Source organism: Sinocyclocheilus grahami, unplaced genomic scaffold, assembly GCF_001515645.1.
Source record: "Sinocyclocheilus grahami isolate Dianchi unplaced genomic scaffold, SAMN03320097.WGS_v1.1 scaffold47.1, whole genome shotgun sequence".
Taxonomy (NCBI): domain Eukaryota; kingdom Metazoa; phylum Chordata; class Actinopteri; order Cypriniformes; family Cyprinidae; genus Sinocyclocheilus; species Sinocyclocheilus grahami.
This window is the reverse complement of record NW_015505226.1, coordinates 1,746,631-1,764,978: the sequence shown is the minus strand read 5'-3', so window position 1 is coordinate 1,764,978 and position 18,348 is coordinate 1,746,631. Positions and strand designations below refer to the sequence as shown.

The 18,348-nt window shown below is 36.5% G+C and overlaps 1 pseudogene; it reads right to left on the bottom strand.

The window, feature by feature from the left end:
• Nucleotides 1-17,654, bottom strand: part of LOC107582717 (tensin-2-like) — a 23,641-nt pseudogene extending 5,987 nt beyond the window's left edge.
• Between the last annotated feature and the right edge of the window lie 694 nt (nt 17,655-18,348).

Here is an 18,348-nt window from a genome sequence, read left to right as displayed (position 1 = left end):
TCTTGGAGTAATTTGTGTTTCTGTGGAGCTATGCTTTGTCTTGTTGTGGTGTTAGAGTTCCTGTCCTGACCTGTTCCTGTCCACTGGTTCCCTTGCCTGGTGTCTGGGGGTGCTTCAGAGTTTATGGTCAACAAGTATCTGAGCTCAGCTCTCTGGTGCCTTGCTCTGGTCTCTCTCCCGGCCTGGTCTTGCCACCTCTGCTGTAGTATTCTGCCAGTTGATGTCTGAGGCTGTTCCAGTGGCCTTCCCTAGCTATCTGTTTATGGTGTGTTCCTGTTGTGGTATCACCTGTGCACCTCACAACCCTTTTGTATTGATCTGTTTTGTCAATAAACCCTTGTTACACTCACTGCAATTGGGTCCTCCTTCCAGATCCCTGACAGATGGTCGCTTAGAAAAGTAACAATACAGTTGAACACTGAGTATCTATTTATTATATATTTTTATTTATATTTAAATCTATTATATATATATATTTGGATATTTATTCATACACATCACATTGGTTACAATTCAGGCCAATACGATAAATCGATAATTATTGTCATTCAATTACCAATAACTTACAAAAAGCAGATACAAAAATTCTGTCACATTTTAGTTTGGGGACCAATTCAATTAACTATGACTTTTGCCTTATAAACTCCTAATTTGCTGCTTATTAATAGTTAGTAAGGTAGTTGTTAAGTGTAGGTATAGGATTAAGGGATCTAAAACATGGTCATGCAGAATAAGGCATTAATATATACGTTATAAGTAAAAAATAATGCTAGTAATATACATGCTAATAGTCAATAGTGAGAATTTGTTCCTAAACTAAAGCGTTGCCTTAAATTGCATATTTTGTCTTAACAGCTAAAAAAAACTGAAATAACTAAAATCAATTACTTTGACTAAATGATTAGTGTTTTTAAAGATTGACTTTAGATGAGTTGGATAACAGCAAATGTAATCTAAATGTAGATATATGGAAAATGATCATGTACAATTAAATATCTATTATCAATCAATACCAATAAAATAAATTTAAAAAAATTCTAAAAGTACTGATATATTGTGCACTACTAATAGTATACAATAGTAAAACTTTAGCGCATAGGGCTAGTAATGTTAATGTCATGGGTCCGAATGGCAAAGAATGCATATAGGCCCACAACATCTGCCAATTGCATAAATATAAATAATGAAAGCAATTCTCACCCTGGTCTCTGGCGATACCAGGTTTGTACCAGTACTTGGAGCTGTCTTGAACAAACTTTGAGCTAAGTCGGATCTCTGGCTCCACCATGCCACTAGAGGGGCATTTAGACGTGGGAGGCAATTCATTGGTAGTAGTGGAGAAGGACACATGGAACTGGGCAGAGGAAGTCAAAGGTTTTCCAGCTGACTTTATTGAGGAAGCGCCAATGCATTCAGACACGTTCTGAAGGGGGGATGTGTGTTGTTTTTCAGGGAAAGGAGGTTGGGGTAAGGAGGCCGGGATGGTAATCTCAGTATAGCCTGTATAGGGTACATGATGCACCGTCAGAAGAGGGTAGCTGTATGATGCTATAGGGAATGAGGGTGTGACGTAGCCATCAGGGTCAGGGGACGATGCAGTCAAGTCACTGTTGCTGCTTTCCTCATTGTGGTCGGTCAAGGTTGTCAGGCTTTGCCTTTCAGCATTTATGTTAAATGAAGGGAATTCAGAAGCAGAGCTTCTCTCTGAAGAGCAAAGAGGAGGTTGAGGACTTGTTGAGGTTGAAGTTGAGGTGTAGCATGAGCCGGGGCACTCCACTTTATCCTGCTCTGATTCTAGGATGCTGGTGTTGAGAGGTTTGGGGTTGTGCGTTTGTACCTGCACTGACTCCACAACCTTGGATGACGGTGGGTTACTAATGAGAGTGGTGTTAGATGTAGAATCTGTGATGGGTGTTTTCTTTGTATTTTCCTCTGCGCCACTGATAGCCGAGACAACAGTGATCAGAGACCCAGGGAACGTTCTACTTTCAAGAACTTTGCTTTTTATTGGTTCTACCAACTCCATTGGTCTGCTGTTAGAATACGCAGAAGAATTTAGTTGATATCACATTCAAATCAATGTTCAAATATCAAAATTAACTGTTGCTGAGAGATTAACAAGATATCAATGTACATGAATTAACAATTACCTAGGAGGTGAAAGGGCCTCAATGTGACTTTTATCAGCATCTAAAACCTTAATATGACCATCTACAAAAAACACAAAATAGAATGAACGATAGATTAGATTAGGAAAGAGAAAAAAGCTGAACTAAAAATAAATGTTGCATAAACTAAAACTAAATGTTACATTTATGGTATTTTTCTGTCCCTTTTAAAGCTTGACAGTATCAATCACCAACGAATTTTGTGTATAGGAAAGAACTGTGTACATTCTACAAAATATCTCCTTTTGTGTTTCACGAAAAAACAACAACAACAAAACAATACTGGTTTGGGCAACTTGAGAGTGATGAACAGAGGTTTAAAATTTTGGTGAATTATCTCTTTAAATATACATTACTGTTTAAAAGTTTGGGGTCAGTACGATTTTTAAATGCTCATGATCACCAAGGCTGCACTTATTTGATAAAAAAAACACTAATATTGTGAAATATTATTGCAATTTAAAATAACTATTTTCGATTTTGATATATTTTAAAATGTAATTTATTCATGTGATGACAAAGCTTAATTTCTCCAGTCTTCCGTGTCACACAATCCTTCAGAATACATTCTAATATACAGATTTGGTGTTTAAAAAACATTTCTTGTTATTATTAATGATGAAAACATTTGTGCTGCTTAATATTTTTGTGGAAACTGTGATACATTTTGTTTCAGGATATTTTGATGAATAGCAAGATCAAAAGAACAGCGTTTATTTGAAACAAATGTTTGATAACACTTTACAATAAGATTCCATGTGTTAACATTAGTTAACATGAACTAACATGAACATTAGTTAACATGAAGTTCATATTAAATTTTAACATTTACTAATACATTATTAAAATCAAAAGTTTTATCTGTTAATATTAATTAATGGACCTGAGCTAACATCAACTATAACAATGCTTTTATTAATTAATGTTAACATTAAGATTAATAAATACTGTAACAAATGTATTGCTCATTGTTAATTAAAATTAGTTAGTGCAATAATTAACGTTAACTAATGAATCTTATTGTGAAGTGTTATCAAAAGTTGTTTTAGGAATGCATTGTTTGTTAGCTGTAATTTATTGGCTAAATTGAGTCAATGTGATTACCATTAATGCTATGCTGACTCTCTTCAGCTGAAGCATTGTTGGGACTGGCTCGTTTTGGAGATGGAGTGAGAGCAATGGGGGAGGAGTTTAGGGAATGACTGATGGAGGTGTATCCAGGACTCTCTCTGAATGGTTGTGGAGACCAAGGACAGGGTGGATGAGGGCTGTGGTAGCCACTGCTTTGGGGGCTGGGATATGGACTGATTGGGGTAATATGTTCGGGTTGGGTGTCTGTAACATATATAGCTTGGTCTTGTTTTGGTACAGTGTGGCAATGTCTGTATGATAACGTTACTGGTGACATTGCTATTTTGCGCCGCCAATATTCGGCCTCTTGAGCTCCTTCCCAATGAGACTCTGCCCTTTCATCCCTCCAGTGCACAGGCCCCTCCCTCCTAATCCCAAATTCTGTCTCTCTAGACCAAGGGAGTGCTTCTATCGCTCTGCCTCGTAAAGAATGAAGGGCAACGTCCTCTCGTAAGCGAGAACAGTCCCTGCAGGAGCACGATGTCGGCGGAGTCGTGCTGTAATGTAATTCTCGGTATGAACTGGAGAGCAGTGACTGAGTAGGAGACAGAGAAGAAGGGATGTGGGCGTGGCCCTGAGGGAGGGCAGAGCAATGGAACACAGGACATGCCTCCCCAGAGTAGAATGCACGTGTCTGTGCAGGAAGTGTGTGGGAATGGGAGGACTGTGAGTGACAAAGTGGAGAAAGAAGGTGGGTTTCGTGAGTGGGATATGAGTACATGTGCCTGACGGTTTCTGGGCAGGGATGGTGCAGACATCGCCCTCTCTCCCATAAAAGATCCGGCTGGGATACACACGAGTCTCGGACTGGCACCAGGGCGGAGCGGCTGCAGGGAAGTGTGTGGTGTTTGGGATGGCGCATTTGTGGAAGTGCTTGAGGGTTGGTCAGCTCTGGGTCACAGAATGTGTGGGAATACAGGTGACCATAACAAGACTGAACGGGTCTCATGGGAGAGCAGTTGCCATTGTCAAGAATTGCGGTTTCTCTGTGTCTTTCCCTGTCTTCGTCCTTCTCTCTTAGAAGAGGAGAGGGGAATTCAGGTGGTGCTGAGGAGCGACTTGCATCTTTGCTGAGCGAGAGAGGCTGGATGGAGAGATGAATGGGGGTAGAGGAGGAATGACTGGGTGAATGTGTGGAGGTTTTTACGGAAGTCGACCATCCACTGGGACTGGAGCCTGGTGCTCGACGCTTCTTCACTTGAGCATACAGACTACCGTCCAAAGGCCCACGTGTGTGACAGATATCTACAGATCATAGGAAAATACATAGACAAAACTTATTATTTACAGTCACATTAATATGGAGTGTATGAAAAATGTATTAGTTTTTTTTAGTCCCAGAATCTTGACTAAGGGGGACCTCCTCAAATAAATGATTCTCAAAAAAAAAAAAAGAATATTTGATTAATTTGAACCCTATTTGATATTTTTGTTCATCACTATGTTTTGACTCAGATACAGTATATAAATTGTTTTATTAGTTGTATTTATTGTATTTTTTGTTTAAATGTACACTATTATTCAAAAGTCTGGGGTCAGTAAGATCTTTTTTTTAAGGAAATGAAGATTAATTCATTATTCAGCAAGGATACATAAAATTTTGGGCTAGACTGAGTGCACATACTCTCAACACTATCCTCATGGTGAATGTTAAAGTTCTCATACGAGTCCCAGCGCACAATAGGATCTGCGGTGCCATAATCCACAGACACTCCCGGCTCATTTCCCTGCACCTCTCCACCTCAAAAGACACACAAAACACACACATACAACATTAGGATAGAGCTAATAGAGGAAGGGATGGTGAAAAAGTGCACTTGATAGATGTGTACCTCTCCTTTGCGGACCCAAAGAAAACAGCAACTCCACTGTGGCGTCTGCAGGGAAACGGTCATCTATACACAAACACGAATCAGAATCATAACACAGAAAACACACTTTATTCCTCTCCTTCTGTCAAGCCGAGGCAATGGAGGGGGCAGTCAAACAAGCAGTGCTGGTAGGTTTACCTGTGCAAGCATGGTCAAGTTCTCCTTTGCCAAAATCAAGCTGAGACCCATGAACACTACAAGTGTGAAACTGGACTCTGAACACACATTCTCTCTTCGCCACATCTGAGAGACGGTGATAACACTTCACCTAAAGAAAAGACAGTAAGAAGAAAATTTTTACTGAAGAAAATGTGGTGCTTTTGTGGTAATACAAGTTATAAAAGTGTTGCTATGCAGATGAGAGGGTATTCTAGTTGGTTGCTAGGTGGTTAATGGCCCAAGTGTCTATGATATTCTTATGAGTGTTTAACCCTTTTTATCATTAAGAGATTCACCCAAAAATTAAAACTCTGTCATCATTTAATCACCCATATATCAATACAAACCCATAAGTCTTCAGTTAATCCTTGAAACATGAATATATTTTGAATGATTTTTAATTTCTGTCTCTTCATTGAAAGTCCAAGTAACCAAAACATAAAAGATCTAAAAAAAAGTTATATAGCATCATAAAACAAATCCATATGAATCAAGTGATTTAATCCAATCCTTGTGAAGAGATACAGTCGTTTTATATGATGACCAGATTTAATTCGGGCTTTTATTTACATCTAAACAATGATCAACACGTATACAAAGAGCAAATCACAGCCGAAATGTGTGCACACACATTCTCTCTTCGCCACATCTGAGAGACGGTGATAACACTTCACCTAAAGAAAAGACAGTAAGAAGAAAATTTTTACTGAAGAAAATGTGGTGCTTTTGTGGTAATACAAGTTATAAAAGTGTTGCTATGCAGATGAGAGGGTATTCTAGTTGGTTGCTAGGTGGTTAATGGCCCAAGTGTCTATGATATTCTTATGAGTGTTTAACCCTTTTTATCATTAAGAGATTCACCCAAAAATTAAAACTCTGTCATCATTTAATCACCCATATATCAATACAAACCCATAAGTCTTCAGTTAATCCTTGAAACATGAATATATTTTTAATGATTTTTAATTTCTGTCTCTTCATTGAAAGTCCAAGTAACCAAAACATAAAAGATCTAAAAAAAAAGTTATATAGCATCATAAAACAAATCCATATGAATCAAGTGATTTAATCCAATCCTTGTGAAGAGATACAGTCGTTTTATATGATGACCAGATTTAATTCGGGCTTTTATTTACATCTAAACAATGATCAACACGTATACAAAGAGCAAATCACAGCCGAAATGTGTGTGCACACAAGTACATCTGAGCTGTCTACCATGTGTGATTCGCTCTATGTATATATGTTTACATATGAATAAAAGGCTAAATTCAATCTGTTCATCATGTAAAGTGATCATATCTCTTCACAAGGCTTGGAAAAAAAACATTTAATTCATATGGATTTATTTTACGGCACCATTAAGACCTTTTTGGATCTTCTAAATTTGAGCTACCTGGACTTTCAAAGGAGGGACAGAAACCTTAGGTTTCTCCTAGGTTTCATCAAAAATGTGTTTCACAGATTAACCAAAGGCTTATGGGTTTGGAATGACAAGAGGGTGAGTATATTATGACAGAATTTTTAGGTAAACCATCACCAACCATGTGATTATGTTTTTTAAAATATGTTCTCCCTTCAAAGCAATGGCTAGTGAAGAGGTTATAGGAGAGTCTAACATAACAAGAATGTATGTATTCTTCTTAAATGTATGAGTGTTCTTACCAGGATGTCTCCCTTCAGCAGTAGAGCTGGTTCAATATTCACACACAGCGTCTTACTGTTAGGGCCCTGAATATCACTGTAACACAAACAAAAACAAGTTGGCAAAGTATGACATCTTACTTTTTTTTTTATAGTACAGTCAAGAAAGGACATGACATGATGAAAAGAAGAGAGGGGAAATGTAATTTGGATACACTGCAAGCCAGAACTGGTCAGGCAGGTCTTTTAGCTGGATTTAGAGGGGTTTTGGACACTTTTCAGCTGGACAGTCTGGGAGACCAGCTTGTTGACCAGCCAAATCAGCATGGCATGGCTGAGAGATTAACTACACCATTTTAGCCAGAACTTAAGATCATCTTAAACCAGCTTTGAGCAGCTTAAACCAACAAGATGTTTATTTTTGCAGGGTCGAGACCGCACGCTGTGACCACCATGTCACAGCTCTGAAAAACATCTCAAACTTAATGAGACTGATAAAACAGACCCACTTACTATTTGCCTGAAGAATAGACCAGCTGCAACGTCTGATAGATCTTCAAAAAGGGAGAGTAACCTGCAAAATGCAATGGATAATATGAGGAAACACAATGAAAGGTATAGTTCACCTAAAAATGAAAATTCTGTCATCATTTTCTCACTCTCATGTCATTCCAAACCTGTATGAAAGAAGAAAGTACAGGTTTGGAACATCATGAGGGTGAGTAAATTATGATTTCATTTTGGCTTCAACTACCACTTCAACACATTTTCAAATTTAAAACATCCATACAGATTTCTGTCTTTTCCCCAAAATCAGTTCAGAAAATACAAAATAAGGCCTGGGTATGATTGAACGTGTTGTGTACCTCCTCCTGACTGGTAGTTGAGCAAAGCGGGAATATGAATTTGATGCAGGAAAAGAGGGGAGCTGTTCATCTTTATTGAACCCGAGAGAAGACCGGCAAAATAATATATATACCTGCAATGACAGAGAGATCATGACCAAACTAGAACACGTTATTCTGGAACAAACAGAAATAAAGTTTGGTCGTACCTGTTCTGAGATGGCTGAAGAGAGGAAGAGATTTTATCCTTACAAAATTTCCTCATAGCAACTGTCGAGAGAGCCTGATCTGCCCTGCACACAGACACACAGAAAGAGTCAAGTATAATTAAACTAGAATTCTCCCGAAAGGCACTGCTTAAGAGTTTTTAATGATTTTGGAAGAAGTCTCTTATGTTCACCAAGGCTGCATTTATTTGATCAAAAATACAGTTAAGACAGCGGTTTAGAATAAAGAATAGATGTTTTCTATTTAATATATTTTAAAATATCATTTATTTCAGTGATGGAAAAGCTCAAAAAATGGCACTTATTTGAAACAAAAATCTTTTGTAACATTATAAATGCCTTTACTGTCACTTTTGATTAATTTAATGATTCCTTGCTGAATAAAACTTAATTTCTTTCAAAAAACAAAACAAAAAAAAGTATGGTGTACCCAGTGAAAAACTAATTCATGCATGTGAATGTGTGTGTGTAAATACCCAGCTGATATCTTGCTATAGTGCATGTAAGCTGCCACAATCACCCCTTTTTTTCCTTTGTTTCCCTGAGAAAGTGACAGGTAGAGAAAAAGGAAGACCGACAGAGAAGAAAAAATATACAACTAATACTAATTTTGGGTCATGCTTTCTATGACATGAAAATTTCAATTCTGTCCCGATTTACAAGATTATGTGTTGGATCAGACTGATTTGGTTAAGTTCAACTCGCTGACTCTTATCTGGTCACAGAGTTTAACAGCCCACTAGAGGGAAGGATTGAAAGTTGTATGGACTACTTTTATCCCACTTTTATAGTGCTTTCTGTAGCTTTAGTACCAATTGATTGTTACTGCAAGGAAAAGACAGTACATTAGTCTAAACTTTTCCATTAGAAAGGCAGTCATATGAGTTTGGAATGACTTTGGAGTAAGTAAATGGTGACAGAATCTCATTTTTGGATGATCTATTCCTTTAATAAGACTGATGACATTTAGACACTTTTAGCTCTTATATATTAAATATCAAATAACTTCTGATCTCAACCTTGCAGTGCAGTACAGCCACGTTCTGGGGGTCAGAGTTAAGCCAGTTCTCCATGGTTTTGCACACAGCACATATTTTATTGAGGGATGGGGCATGTAGATCAGGCCATCCAAACTCCTCAACCTGAGGCAGGGGAATGGGTCATCCCAGAAATACAGAAACAGAGGCATACATCAAAACAAGCCATAGAGTGACTTTTAAATTAATTTGCTTGCAAATCTAGCTAATGAAATATTACATATAAAGCTGTTTTTAATAAAACAGCAAGAAGATACCTTTGGATTTAGCCTGCAGATGTCATGACGTTTCTCTGACAGATTTATAAGCTGAGGAGAAGTAAAAGAGATATAAGTGTGCTAATTCATATGGCTTTAGATCTCAGCAATGATTTTAAACAGAAATACAACTGACCAAGAACTTGTCTTGATGTTTAGATTTCAACATGGCCGCCACATCCTTAAGGTTAGCACTGTAACGCTGGTCTTCCAGGTCAGACAGATAGAGGACAGAGATGATACACTCAGTTATGTATGTCAGGTCGAAGTCATAATGACTGCCTATTAACTTCTCCATAACACTCTCCATTTTGTCTCTACTGTGAAACACACCACAAACACAAGGTAGTCACACTCAAATACAAACATATGCTAATTTAAGGAGCAGTACACTTGAGAAATAAGAAATGTCATCCTAACCGGGATGATTTTCAAACAAACTGAACGTGAGTGATGACAGATTTTTACTTTTGGGTTTTACTTTTTCTTAAAATACATAATGATGTTGCTCTGTCATTCAGAGTTAGCTTTATGAAATTTGCCCTTACCTGGGAGGAATGTTCATCTGGTTTTGAAATGGGGGCTAGGAAGATCAGAATAATAATAAAAAAAACATTAATAAAAAGCAGGCAGACATGGTACAGACATTGCTTTTAAACTGCAATACATCAAACATACTTAGTAATTCCTTTAACCTTCCTTTTCTCATAATAATGGCTCTTTTTATGTTTGTCTCCAATTATGCCCTTGTAAAAAATAATGGTCATTTGAAAATTATCCTTCTATTTCCCTTCAAATTGTTTTAAAGGGGTCATATGATGTTGCTAAAAAGAACATTATTTTGTGTATTTGGTGTAATGAAATGTGTTTATGCGGTTTAAGGTTAAAAAAACACATTACTATAGCGAGAATAAAAGTTATGCCTTCTTTCTTTGTGTGAACATTTGGGCGGCGTTATGCAAATCTTCCCACATAGTGACGTAGATATGTGGGTACGTGTTAGAACGAGCCATTTTAGGTAGGCGTGGTTGACTCAACTTTTATAAAGAATATCTCTTTGGATTTGAGACAGATCTTCTTTATGCACCAAGAGCTTGTAACACTCCAAAGAGAAAGTAAAAATTTAAATCGCATCATATGACCCCTTTAATATGTTCCTCTGATATCCCAGCAGAAATAAATGACTAAAGCTTACCGAAGCAGGCATGCACTTTTAAAAAATATCACTATTATCTAATATAATTACATTGTTTTTTCTTGAAGTTTATTTGACCCCAGCAAAAATACATAGTAAAAAAAAAAAAGAAGAAGAAGGACAGGAGTGGATATCAATCAGAAAATCATTTGAAAAATGCATTGCATCTATTTATGTTTAATACCTGGGGTCGCTGAGACCACAAACATTAGCAATGTTACATTTCTCATTCAGGACACATTGGAAAATAATCCAACTTCCATTTTGTCAAACAAACTCTATTTAAAAAGTTGTACTACTGAATGTACAAAAAGATGACATTACATAAAAAATTTAATACAATTGTCCATAAGTAAACTCAAAAATGTCCTAAAGCTGGTTGCTTCTGATTTTTACAGCGCAGTGAGATTTAGTTTATAATCAGTTTAATGAAGTCTAAGCCAGTTCCCTCAATTTCAGTTCAGCTAAATTAATTAATATAAATGTAATGTAGATGCAATGGTAAGTATTTTTTTTAAGATATTCGTTAAAAAGCAGCTTGGGGTCTCACAGTTAAATGTCGGGTTAAGTATCGATCCTATAGTCACAAGACATATATAATAACTCATAGCATTACTCACTGCATCTGAGATAACTTCCCAGGGGACAGAGACCTGGAAAAAAGACAGACAGATAAAGGTGTGTATTAGGGACATGGTTTGGAGGGTTTAGACATAAGAGACCCTATAAGAAACACATACCAGCCTCTTAAACATACACACATGCAGCTAGGTTACTTTGGGGCCACTGGGTGACTCTCCATTTTAAGACATCCTCTCTGTCCTCATTAGGTTATCATCACACCAGGAGACATCTGGTACTGTTTAACACCGTCTGTGAGTGTGTGTGTGTGTGTGCACATATTTGCACATTCACTTTGCTTCCTTCTCAGTAATTAGTTTAGACATAACATTTTAACTCGAACTAACACACATGACTTTGCATATGGCTTTAATACCATTTTATTAGTATATGCAATTAAATGTACAGTCACAGATGTAACCATATATTCAAGAGGGATAAATCAATTGGAAATTGGGATATAGACTAACAAACAGGGAGGCAGATGTGGACAGAGGGTGGAGACACATGTATAAAGAGAAACAAAAGCAGCTGATCTCTCCGTCCAGGACGGATGAAATGCCTGCTGGCTTTATGAACTATTTCCACCACTCTATTTCAGATGATCAGCTGGCCTCTATATGATCATGAGTCTGTTCGTATAGTATTTTTCGCCATGTAAGTCACGAATGTTCACTGCATTGCCTTAAATTGAGGTAAAAATAATTTTGTTTATTATTTGAGCTCTGATTTAGGATTGCCCTGCTGGAAAATCCAACTATTGGAAGTTGGAGCTGACATATTACTATAACATAATGATGAAATTATATTATAATGCAAACAAAACAAATCCCTTATGAGGGATGAGGAAACACATGGGGTTCACTAACTACATCCTGTTTTAGCAGGTAACAAGTAATTGCAAGTGATGCAGACACAATGAAACGCTGGTATAAACACAGGTATAAACCTAACCTGATTGTATCTCTCATGTGTCAGTTACACTTTTGTCTCTACTTTGATTCCATATATTGTTGATTCTCTCTTTTCTACAGTATTTCTCTTTGTGGCAAACAGGTTTATCTCACTACAACCACAAATTGATTCTACTATCTCAAATGAAAAATACACTTAGTATATTTTACATTTGACAAAAGCAAAATGAAATCCCTCTTTTGATGACATTTTTAAAAAGGAAAAGTGTCTGTACCTTTCTCAGATGAGTCCAGTTTTCTAGAGTTCCTATAGCACACACACAAGTGCTCTCATGTCTTTCTGATCCTCTTACTCTCTTGCTCCCACTCAACTCTTCCTCTCTCTCTCTCCCTCTCAAACAAGGGCATGCACTGTAAAAATTGTTCAAGAAAATTATGCTTAAAACTGTAAATATGTACTTGATTATTGTAGTTTTATTATTGTAGTTGTTAGTTATATGCATTAACTACTTGAATTGGATAACACTTAACAATAAAGTTCCACAGTTAATGCATTACCTAACAATGAGCAATACATTTGTTACTGTATGTATTAATTTTGTTAACATTATCATAGTTCATGTTAGCTCAAGTTCATTAAATATTAACAGATGTAACATTTAATTTTAATTATGTATTTGTACATGTATAAATTAACATGAACTTTATAAATGATTTAGAAGTAATTTTCATCATTCATGTTAACTAATTAATGAATGTTAACAACTTTTGTAAAGTGTTACCAGTATCATATTTGTTTTAAGTCAAACCAACTAGTATAGCTAGTATAGTGAATTGCATAATGCACTTTTTTTTAGTCACTAACAATGGTTTTTGTATTCTAATGCCATTCATCTTTCTTCGAGCATGCACTGGGTAATGAATAATTATGGCTGCATTGTTTTGTCACTTGACATTTTACATTCAGGCAAGGCACTTACTTAAAATAAGGAGTTCATTGATTAAACTCAAAACATAAGATGAAAACTGTTGCCTTAGTTTTTTTGGGCTTGATGAACATTGTTTGTTTGATTATTTATTTGTTTTATTGTGCAGAGAAAGAATAAAAGAGAAAGAATGGGAGCAGGAGAAATAATAAGAAATAGAATGAGAGAAAGAGAGGAACAGCTGTGGTGTGTAGCGTGTGGAAACACTGGTGTATATCCATGTGATGCACTGTTGGCATTTGGTGACTGATTGCAATTTCTATTAACACCAAAGATAACCCGAGTTCATAACTCATCTGAATTAGACCTATTTGTACTATTTTTGAGAGTGACACACATCACAAGACCAGCAGACACTAAGATCATAGATGAACATATGGCGCTACAAGAACACATATAGTCATTGACAATAAAAATGCATTTTTTTTCTTGCCATTTTCGTATTGGTTAAAGCCAAATCAAGTGCTAATCACTGCTTAGCCAACGTTTAGCCATATCCACTGTACTTCATAATAAAGGCATAGAGTAGTAATTGCATAAAGCTGTAAGAGAAAGAATCTTACTTTTTCCTCACATTTCTTATGCACTGCAGTTTCACACTCTGCAAGGAGAAAATGTGGATTACATTAATAAATATTGATGCACATTATGCGTTTTTGGGGGGAGGGGAGGTTTTGGCTATGTGGGGACCAAAAGTCCCACATGGATAGTAAAACCTGAAATCACCTACATTTTGTGGAGCAGTTAATGATACCCATGAGGAAATGGCTTAATAAACATAATAAAAATGTCTTAATTCAAATCTAAAAATGGGTTGGGGACAGAAATATCAGCAAATATTAGCTAAGAATAAACAACAGAAGTCAATGTAAAGTCATGGTAGTAAAAACAAATATGTTTCACCTCTGCAGTAAATGCCATGGCTGTCGAGGGCTTGTCTGCAGACAACACAGTGGTGTTTCTTCTTGAAGTTCCTCTCTTTAAAGGAGTGTGAACCCATTTTCCCCAACTACACATGTAAGCACACACACACACACACGCGCACACACACACACACACACACACACACACACACACACACACACACACACACACACACAAAGACCTCAAAATTATACAGTAGCAGAATTTGTGGGATCTATATGTACGTACATTTGGCAAGAACTAAACCTAATCACATCTGCCAACCACAAACATGATATTAAAGAGCATTGAGCACACATGTCCACATCACACCCACAGTTGTGGTGATATGAAGAGCATAAATCACTCACTCATATGAAAGCAATGAATGCAAATCATGTTTGTTTTGTGGAATTGTACTGTGATGGTTGAAATGTTTTGGCACAATGACCAGATTTTGCACAAAACAGCTGGATGATTTGACAATCACTGAATAATCATACTCTATTCTATTCTATTCAAAGGTGTTCTTTCTATAAATTAAACTGTCTATGGTATACTGCCATCAACTAAATATTATGAATGGTATAAACAAAGTGATTATATATATACACACATACATACATACATACATATATATAACTGTACATACACACACACACACACACACACACACACACACACACACTCAGCTAAACACTAAAAACAACTTTAGCTCAATCTGTGAACAGCATTTATAACATTTTGTTGATAAAACATCAGTAATGATTATAAAAACACATTTTGTAAGACATTTATATACTTTGGGGTCGGTACGATTTTTAATGTTTAAAGTATCTTATGTTTACTAGGGCTGCATTCATTTAATAAAAAATACAATAAAAACAGTAATGTTGTGTTAATTTTTTTTATTTGAATATATTTTAAAATGTAATTATTTCCTGTGAAGGCAAAGCTGAATTTTCAGCAGCCATTACTCCAGTCTTCAGTCGCATGATCCTTCAGAAATCATTCTAATATACTGATTTAGTATTCGAGTAACATTTCTTATTATTATCAATGTTAGAAAGCAGTTGTGCTGCTTAATACCATGATAGACTTTTTTCATGATGAATAGAATGTTCAAAAGAACAGTATTTATTTGAAATAGAAATCTTTTGTAGCAATGTAAAAAAAATTTTTACCGTCACTCTCGAACAATCGAATGTGCCCTTGCTGAATAGAAGTATTAATTTCTTTAAAAAATGACTGACCCCAAATCTTTGAAAGGTAATGTAGTCCTTCATAGCGCATTGTTAGGTTTATCCCTTGACAATGCTGCCTTCTATAGACTGTAAATGATAAGTAAACAATTCTATAGACTGTAAATGATAAGTAAACAATCGCTATGCTATAAGCAGACTCGTGCTTAATTCCTTAAATTGTATACCACCTCAAGCAATCTGTCTAAAGATTTTATGGAAAATATATCTGTTCTACAATAACAGAGTGTGTTATTACACGTATACAGCAGTTTATTCATCAACTAGTCCAAAAGCTCCTTTCATAGAGGTTATGTTTGCATATTCTGTGCCTGTGGCAACCAGATATAAAACACAGATATAACAAAACTTTGATTTTATGGTTTTAGATAAAGGACTTTTTCAGCTCTCCACCCTTCTCTCTCTCTCTCTCGCTGTCTCTAGCCAAAGTTTGGCTCATGGATAAAGCATTTCCCTCCACATATCCAACACACACAGACACAGCTTTCTCCTCATGCCTTCTCACTTCTTCGTCTCCGAGGAGTGCAAAACTGTTTAGGTTACTAGAATTCTACCAATGTCAACTGAAAGTGCTCTATGAGAGAGAGAGTGACAAAAAGAGTTTTCTCACTGTGACTGTTGCTGCTGACATTTTGAAACTATAGTTTTGGCCCTGCTAATAGGAATTCTCTTACACTCACATACACACTCACATTCCAGGCAGGAGAAGACGGGAGCAGGTGGGAAGGCCGAGGTATGCTTCTACCGTCCCAGAATTCCACTGTCTATTTTTAACCAGTCTTTCTGACCACAGGATCCCTAGGAAACCTATGTGTTTGTGTGTATGCTTGCATGGGTGTGCTAATCTAGCTATTTCTCTGTGGTTATGGAATATACCGGTATTTTCCTTTTTAATGTCAAGAGCACCACACACGTCATGCAAGTGTTTTGTCACTGCTTACAGTGTGTTATGTGAAGTGGAAATATTCTATTTACGTACATTTTCCGTCCTATAAACTAGTTTTCTAAGGACACATAACATACTAACGTTGTCTGACCCCAAAAAGTCAACTAGCCGCCTAATGACGGACATGGAAGTGTTACTGTGAGTGAGCGTGTGTGTGTGAATGCAACACTTCATACTTCTTTTTCACTTGCAATGTCCAATAAACTGCATTTTGAGCAGTGACAGCAGTATGAACAATCATAACAGAACCACTTAATAAAGAGTACTGAATGCTGACATCCCCTAAAATACAAACTTTAACCTGAAATGTTGATGAAAAAAATAAACATTCTTATGGAATGTCAGACAAACCAGGGACTCCAAGCACTATATAATAATATATAATAATTATATAGCTATTAATATAACTATATAATTATGGTCAATTTAAATATACCACAGAATGTAATATAATATAAATGCTAATATTTTGCAATAATATAAAATATATTATATTATATATTTATAAATGTTGATGCATTTTGGTATCAAGAACTAACAACAAATAATTTATTAATCTAAATTATTGTTAATTTCTTTTTACATCATACATTTTAACATTTCAAGCTGTGTAAAATGAATATTATTGTATTGTGAATGAACTTGAATTAACACCGAACAATAGTATACTTAACATTAAACTAGACTAATAAATGCTATAAAAATGTTTTTTTGCAGTTGTTTTTTTAGTTCACGATAATGATTTATCTAATGTTAATGAATGTAACCTTATCGTAAAGTATTACTCTTATAACATTTATAAAGTACATCAACATTACTACATTATATAATGCTAAACAGATTATTAGTTACAAAATTAGTTGATACAAATATGTTTTACATATATTCTCCATGGACCCCCAATTCAACAGACCCCTACTTGAAACCCCTGACTATAACGATTCCAAATATTGAATGATTTACATAAGACATAAAACATAACCATTGAGGCAGACCCACTGTACTCACTGCAGGAAGATCTTCTTACCTATATATGACCCCTTCCGCACACATAAACACATGCGTACCTCTGTCAAGCTGAGAATCTCTGCATCCTCTGTGATGTCTCGTGTTTTCGGGGGGTCTGAGGGCTGGGGATTCCTCTCTTTAACCCACCTCTGCTTGCTGAAGACACAACCCATTCTACTTGCTTTATTCCTCCTTTGATATCTTTTCCTTCTCCTCTTACACTTTCTTAGCCCTTGTTTTCCTTAGTCTTCAGTCCAGGTTGCTCCTTATTTTACATGTCCCTTCTGCTCAAGGACGTCCCCTTGTTGCTCAATGTCTTAGCGTCCAGTTCCAACACAGAATCCTGTCTCTCACACCATCTTTTCCACACATTCTCTCCCACTTTCAAAGTCTCCCTCTCAGTGTCTCTCAGGGTGTCCTCCCTCTAACTACAGTATCTCTTGCCCCCTCACATGCATACTACGTAACGCACTCCTCCGTCTCTCTTGCAGCTGTTTTTGGCAGGCTTACGTCAGACCCTTTCTCTTCTTTGGCACTTGAGCTCTGCTCACCAACTGGGAGCCATCACACACACACACAACCCCTAAGGCTTGTATTCCAACATCTCTCCACCACCCAGTCCCTAAGTCCACACACAGAGAGCATTAGGTCTTCTGTTCCTCCTCATCTCCATCTTTCATTGGCAGAATGAGACAACAAAGCATCTGTTCTCCTTCCTTCACATCCGCTTCATTCAAGCAGCACTCGCCTCGCATCTGCATGTGTGGGTGTAATACTGAATAAGTTACTGTGGCGCACATGAAACTACAAAAACTCTTCCATGAATAAAACTCTATTCATAATAAAGTTTCTGTAAAACAGGGCGAGTTGTGAAATCTATTAAATTAATTAATAATGGACTACAGGGGTGAAGGACCACCATCTTCCTGAGGCAACAGCAGAAGTTGTAAGACTGTCAAAAAATATAAAAGGTTTGTAGCACAACAAAATTTTGAGGTAGAAAAACAAGCATTTCACTTTTGAGATATAATTTGATTTGCAATTATGTTAATGAAGGTTACATGACCGATCTTGCGTCTTCTGAATCATCTTGTTGAAGATATTCATTTAAGTAAATGTTTGTTTAACATTCCCCTCTCCCATTTATTGCATAGCTACTTTTCTCAAAATATCT